The 7,593-nt window shown below is 40.2% G+C and overlaps 1 long non-coding RNA gene across 1 annotated transcript; it reads right to left on the bottom strand.

Moving 5' to 3' along the window:
- Positions 1 to 221: 221 nt before the first annotated feature.
- Positions 222 to 7,083, bottom strand: LOC133226917 (uncharacterized). Its single transcript, XR_009729662.1, has 3 exons — positions 7,022 to 7,083; positions 1,631 to 1,768; positions 222 to 1,194 (listed from the first exon to the last, which is right to left on the bottom strand). It is a non-coding gene; the product is annotated as an uncharacterized LOC133226917 (long non-coding RNA).
- Between the last annotated feature and the right edge of the window lie 510 nt (positions 7,084 to 7,593).

Raw genomic sequence — 7,593 nt, 5'->3', positions numbered from 1 at the left:
TGAGACCCTATTATTATAGACACTATTTAATTACAACCTATTTCAATCAAGCCCTGTTCATTTTTTTTTTTTTTTTTGGCTTGGGTATTTATTTGGGGAAGTTTGGCCCTTGGCAGATTGAGGGGAAGATATTTTTCAGACAGGGAAGTTTGATTAAACTGTCTAAACTTGACTGTCTTTCCACAGAAGGTTTCCCTCTTGCCTGGTCATCACTTCTCCTGCCAATCTGAAAAACAGTTCAGCTCTTTAGATCAGTCTTGAGACTTGGTCCCACTCCCTTTTACCCTCTCTGTCTCTTTCTCCATATCCTAACCATTAACGTTAGCTGTAATTTTTAAAATTTTTATTGGAGTATACTTGCTTTACAATGTTGTGTTAGTTTCTGCTGTACAGTAAAGAGAGTCAGTTACACATATACATACACCCCCTCTTTTTTAGACTTCTTTCCCATTTAGGTCACCACAGAGTACTGAGTAGTATGCGTACTGCCTAAGGGAGCATGAGTATTGAGTATAGTTCCCAGTGCTATACAGTATTCCTTAGTATCAGCATCTATGTTATACATAGTAGTGTGTATATACAGATAGATAGGTATCAAGCTGTACTTTTTTTAAGATGAAGGTAAAGTTCTCCAAAGATGAAGAAGCCAAATCATGTAATAAAGGATGTCTGTAAAATCTCTATATGGACACTGAAATTCTCAAGGATAGTGATAGAATTTATATATAAAAAGGAAAAGATGACCCAAGTGCCCCACAACCTAGTACCTAAAAACCGCAAATATTTATTATCTAGCTCATGTTCTGTGAGTTGACTGAGATAACTGGGACAGCCCAAAATGTCTGGCCTAAGTGGAATCAGCTGATCTTTGTAGTTGGCAGCCCTACTGGGGACGGAAAGTCTAGAATGTCCTCATTCATTCATGTGGTGGTTGGATCTCAGCTGGTCTGCTTATTTCTGCTCCACATGGTCTCCATCTCCCATCAACTCCACTCAGTCTGTTCACAAGTAGAAGTGTTCTGATAGTGACACAAAGACAGCTGCAAGACTTCTTAAGATCTCTGTTCAGTAGCAGCTTGAGGTCCTTTCTGGCTCATTTGATTGGCCAAAAAACTTACAAGGCCAGTCCAGAATTAAAGGATGGAGAAATGGACTCTTGATGACAGTTGACAAAGGCTTTATTACCTGTGGAGACTGAACAGGAGAGAAGTTGTCAGCAAAGAAGGGAAGAGTATGGTGAACACAGAGAGAATGGGCTCTCATGAGATTCGGAAGTTACAGTGAGAATGTTCCCTCTGTTTCCACACTCCATACTTCTTGGGGTAACTCACAGAGTGACCTCAACTTAAGACAGCTACAAAGGAAGTAAGATCCTCAAGGAAGAACAAGGTTTCCATTAATAGATGAGGAAACTCAAACATTTAGGTAAAGATCACTTTGTCAATTATCACTTTGTCTCCTGGAGACACTGGGAAGAGTTGAGGGAAGCAGAGGAAGGGAGTGATTAACTGGGGACGGGGGTGGGCAGTAGATGGACAGAAGAGTTAGGTATCAGAAAACAAAAGAGAAAATATTTGCAGTGTTATCTAAAGATGACTGGGGTAAGAGGAAAGGAAAAAAAAAAACTAACCTCAAGATTCTTAGAAATTTGACCAAGGGGGAATTTTCAGACTGACATTGATATTGGCCCCATTTTTGGGGAACCTCTGCATGTGCTTGCACTAAGCTCCCGGTATCACTCTGGGTCAGTTGGGTAGAGTTTCCAGATCTAGCAAAGAAAATACAAAATATCCAATAAACACAGAATACTTTTTTTTTTTAATATAAGTATGTCTCATGCAACTCTTGGACCATACTTTTATAAAAACATTATTCTTATTTGTCTAACATTTAGATTTAACTGAGCACCCTGGATTTTACCTCTCAACCCTGGGGGGAGGGAAGAAAATGAAGCAGGTGCTGAGCAGGACTGATCACAGCCATCAACCCTAGCAGCTAATTAGAATAGAACCCTGTCTAGAACCACCAAGTCCTGGGAATTCCAGCTGGGTGCCCCTCGCCATTTCCATTTACGAGAGGTTTTCTTTTTCTCCTCTCCACCTCCACCCCGACCTCACCTCTCTCCCATCACTCCCCTGTCTTCCTTCCCATCTCTCAGCCTTCAAATCTCCTGGTGCCAAACCACGGCTCTCATCTCTTCTCTACCATTCTCTGACCCTGCCAGTCAACTTCATGCTCATTCTAAAATGAGCATTTCTTATTTTTTAATTTATTAAGAAGTGTTGAAGTACAATGTTGTGTTAATTTCTGCTATACAGCAAAATGACTCAGTTATATGTGCATGTGTGTGTATGGACTTCCCAGGGGCGCTAATGGTAAAGAACGTGCCTGCCAACGCAGGACACATAAGAGATGTGGGTTCAATACTTGGGTCAGGAAGATCCCATGGCGGAGAACATGGCAACCCACTGCAGTATTCGTGCCTGGAGAATCCTATGGACAGAGGAGCCTGGCAGGTTACACTCTATAGGGTCACAAAGAGTTGGAGATGACTGAACCGACTTAGCAGGCATGCATATATGTGTGCATGTATACACATATGTATTCTTTTTCATATTCTTTTCCATTATGATTTATCACAGGTAAAATGAGCATTCCTACTTCACCATCCTCATTTGCTGATCTTTGTCTCCAGAAGAAGGGGAGAGGTAAAATTGCCATCTACTATAAATAGGAAGGAAGGGGGTACTCCTTCAATCACACCCTCAATCCCCAACCTTGATGCCAGTGCTGAAAGAATATGTCCTTAATTTTGCAAATCAGGAATGAAGGTGACACCCATTAAGAAACATCAAATAAAATATTTAAATGTATTTAGATTTCATATCCTCAGGTTGAGGAAAGCTATAATATAACTGATTATGGAAACCCTCAGGGTTTGTAGGAAAGGCTGCTTCTTTTAGTGAGCAGTGAATAAATAGCAAAATGAAGTACTTAAAATTGGTTTACAATACACCTCAGCACAGAGCCAATAAATTAATAAAATCTGATAAGTTTTCAGATCCCTTGAGGGGTAAAATGCAGCTTGCAACACAGCGAATTTGCAGCAACATCACAGAACAGTGAAAGTTAATTTTTTCATTTCCTATGTGGCAAGGTCCAGCTAATTTTTCACTGCCAACTCCTCTTTTAAAAAATATATATAGTTCTTAGTGTGTAATGGTTAATCGTGATTTTCACGTCATTCTTTTTTTTCCAATTGCTTTTAAGGAATTCCAACTTACAAATGAGGTGAACGGCAGCTGAATTTTATCTTTTTTACTCAAGCATTTTTAGTGAACTCAGTAAATCAGTGGGGTATACTTATTCTGCTGTTGGGCAGGGAATTGCATACCCAGCTCCTATTACTGTTCATAAATTACTGCCCCCGTATGCACCATCCTGAAAATGTATCTCAATGAGCTTTGTTTGGGCTGTGTGCTCCTGCCATCAATGGTGGTAGGAAATCTCACCAGAAATCTAGAAAAGACCAATTAAAAGGCAAATCCTCTCTTATCAATCCAATAATGCTGACCAAAGCAACTGAACATAAGGAGATAAATGTGAATTATTTTCTATGTTTTGCATAATCATTGTTAATTTTAAAATACATTTCCATACACAACATAATGTCCCCTGTAAAGTTCTGTTTACAAACCTTTTTAAAGACACATCATGCAGACAGCCTACCTACATGATTCTAAAGATCTCAGATATTCTTCATAATGGCAGTTCTAATGGATGGTACTTAAATAGTCACAAAATTAAGTAAAAGCATAAAAACTCCCATCTTTAGGGATAAAACAAATAAAATACTTTGACACAGATAACAGCCATCAGATAATGCCACAGTAGGACATTTTGTGCTCAGTTGCTCAGTCATGCTTGACTCTTTTTGACCCCATGGACTGTAGCCCGCCAGGCTCCTCTGTTCATGGAATTTTTCAGGCAAAAATACTGGGGTGGGTTGCCATTTCCTTTGTTCAGTTCAGTCACTTAGTCATGTCTAACTCTTTGCGACCCCATGGACTGCAGCACGCCAGGCTTCCCTGTCCATCACCAACTCCCAGAGCTTGCTCAAACTCATGTCCATCGAGTTGGTGATGCCATCCAACCATCTCATCCTCTGTCATCCCCTTCTCCTCCTGCCTTCAATCTTTCCCAGTGTTAGGGTCTTTTCCAATGAGTCAGTTCTTCACATCAGGTGGCCAAAGTACTGGAATTTCAGCTTCAGCCTCAGTCCTCCCAATGACTATTCAGGACTGATCTCCTTTAGGATGGACTGGTTGGATCTCCTTGCAGGCCAGGGACTCTCAAGAGTCTTCTCCAACACCACAGTTCAAAAGCATCAATTCTTCAATGCTCAGCTGTCTTAATAGTCCAACTCTCACATCCATACATGTCTACTGGAAAAACCATAACTTTGACTAGACAGACCTTTGTTTAACAGTTAACTTCCTTGTCTGATTAAGTAACATTACTATATACTTATTGATGACAGGAAATGGCAACCCAGTCCAGTGTTCTTGCCTGGAGAATCCCAGGAACGGTGGAGCCTGGTGGGCTGCCATCTATGGGGTCGCACAGAGTCAGACACGACTGATGCGACTTAGCAGCAGTGCAGCAGCCTCTCAACTTGGGAATGGTCCCATCTCACAGAGACTCATATGAGCATCTTATAAAGGTCTGTGGAATAAGAGAGTCTTCAATTTATTGGCTTGTGGATACCTCAGTTGGAGTAGGACACCATTGCTGTCCTTAACCAGTTCCCAGGCAAGTAAGGGAGCTTGAAAGATGCATCCAGAGCAAAAGGATAAAGATGCCTGACATACAGAGGACTCCAGTAAGCCAGGCACAGGTGATCCAGTTTGTTTTCCTTTTTTCCCCTTTTCCTCTCTTTTAGGAGCACTGATGTTAATCAACAGGGGGAACATATTTCAAATGTTTTTCCTTTTGCTTTATCTACAAAAGTTTCTTTCCTACACAGAGATTTTTTTCATAAGAGGTGTCTTCAGTAAAATAGCTACCACTTCAATACAAAATAAAATAATCTCACTACACAATAATAAACAATGGTTGGTCAAATTACAGGGGAAAAAAAATAGTACGAACTTCCCTAGTTTTCCAATGGTTAAAACTTCTTCCAATGCAGAGGGTACGGGTTTGACCCCTGATGAGGGAACTAAGATCCCACCTGCCTTGTGGCCAAAAAAACCCAAAATATTAAACAGAAGCAGTATTGTAACAAATTCAATAAAGACTTTAAAAATAAAAATAAATTAAAAAAATTTTAAGAAACACTCTAACTCAAAAATGAAAGAGTTGACACTCAAAGGAAAGGTGAGATGGTTCTGTAATAGCAGTGAATCTGATCATCTAAAATATTCTGACAGATCCTTGAGCAGTTTGCTTCTCTCTTCATATCTATTTTATCTTTATTAGGGAAGTTGATGAAGCCTTTGATGTTCCAAAGACATAATATGGGATGAATTAAACATCATTTCCACAATCATGTGTGCAGATTTGGACTAACGATATTTTTTTAACTCAGCCAACCAGTGTCCAAAGCAGTTTTCCTTATTATTAACATCTTCTCCCACCAATTTCTTTCTCAGCCTGATACCTCATCCTGATTAATGGACTAGTAGCAGGGACTACTTTTTTAAAATGATGTTCTGCTTAAAGCATCTGTTTATGTTTCAGCAAAACAAATAAAGTCAGGTGTATTAAGGAATATGGTGTTTTAGAAACAAAGAAAACAACCAAGATTAGAGAAAAGTTAACTGTTCCCTCGGGAGAAACCCTGGTGGTTAAACTGTTTCATCAGCAACAATACAGAAATTGTTTTAATGGTGTTTTCAGCATCTTATTCTGGAAAAAAAAAAATAATACCCAGGCTCACAGAACACAAAGGTTGAAATCAAGGCTATCTATCTGGAAGACTGACATTTATTGAGAGCAACATTTCATAAAGTCTGTTAAAGCCAGTAGAGTGAGCATATAGACACTAATGATGTACCTTTATCTTTTGAAATATTTTTCATGCTAAACTGGTTACTATCACTGAGAACAATTAACATGATTCAAGAACTAGAGAGAGGTTTACTTTTTAGGGGTGGGTTCTTCAGACAAAAACCACACAGCAAAGCTTATTTAATAAAAATTGAACAGAAATCACACAGGGAACAAAATCAAAGTCTTCTATCTATATAGAAACAGAAGGCCACCTATGGAGTTTATCTTCGCATTCTCTTCCCAATTAAAAATACAACATTCCTTTCTTTATGTTTGTATGTCCCAGGCTCAGTTTAAACAATTTTCCTCTCCCAAATATTCTTTTGAAGGTTAAGGAGAGGCCTTTCCCTCATGTAGTGAAAACTGTGGCAGTTTCTCCCTGTCCTTTAAACACGGTCGTCATTAAATGCACACTGCTGTCCATAGACTATCTGGGAGAAACTTCCAGGTTGGTCACAGCAACAAACTCCATCATGAGCACGGGAGGGTATAAACAGGCAGGGCAAGATCCAGCTCAGGCAGAATAGCCACGTTAAAGGCTTCACATTCTTCTCTCCCTTGGTCCCAAATACAGCACAGTGTCCTTCCATGAAAGGCTTTGGTTTGCCTTGGTAAAGGCTGTTTCTTACAGCCCGTGGTGGGGGCAGAAGTTCTTTAGTAAAACTTGTCATTATTTATGCACCAGAAAGGAAAACCTTGTCTAGTAAATTAATTAGAATGTGACCTGAAAAGGAATATTTTTGATCAGTGAAAACAGAAGTCTTCGAGTAAAGGGGGAAAAAAGGCAGAAAGGTTCAAAATACAGAACTGCATTGTTTGCAGAAAGCCTGCTGCTTCCTTTATGCCTAGCTGAACCATGCCAGGAGCCCTCTTGAATTTCTACAAGAATACAGTTTCAGATCATCTGCATTCAGGGCCAGAGTCATGGCCCTGGAACCGATAATTGCCTCTGACAGGATTTAATTACCTTCTCTAGGACCTTTTCTCTGTTTGATTGGAGACCACCCCCTGCCTCCGATCAAATCAGACAGTAATAACACGCTGAAGCGCAGCAGCCAATCACGAGTCAAGTCTGAACAGTGACCTTGCTGAGTCGAAGCTGATTGGTGGTGTCAGCCTTGTCAACGGTGTCAGGGAACCGTCAGACAAGAAAGAGTGAGGGGGGAGCGGAGGAGAGCGAGGGGAGATAAGAGAACAGCATTAATGCTAATGGAGGCTGTCAGCATTCAAGGCTCCAGGCCGCCTCACGAGCGGCCTTGCACAAAAACAAAAATATTAGAGAACTCATACAAGTCTAAAATATTCAGAGGGGGAACATTTGCGCTTCTCCAGTTTGGGGAATCTATTCAAGGTGTAATTCACAGGCAATTCAGATCCAGATACATGTGCGTGATGTGAGAGAATAATTTTCATGAGAAGAAAAAGGCCCACAAAACTTAGATAAATTGGGGGATGGTGGGTGGGGGAGGGAGGATAAACTACTGCTCCATGACTTTGTGTTGTCTGTTTTTTCTTTTTTTTAAACTAGAGCCCAGAGAA

Source organism: Bos javanicus, chromosome 15 (assembly GCF_032452875.1).
Source record: "Bos javanicus breed banteng chromosome 15, ARS-OSU_banteng_1.0, whole genome shotgun sequence".
NCBI classification, from domain to species: Eukaryota; Metazoa; Chordata; class Mammalia; order Artiodactyla; family Bovidae; genus Bos; species Bos javanicus.
The sequence above is the reverse complement of the archived record's forward strand: the minus strand, read 5'-3'. Positions and strand labels throughout refer to the sequence as shown.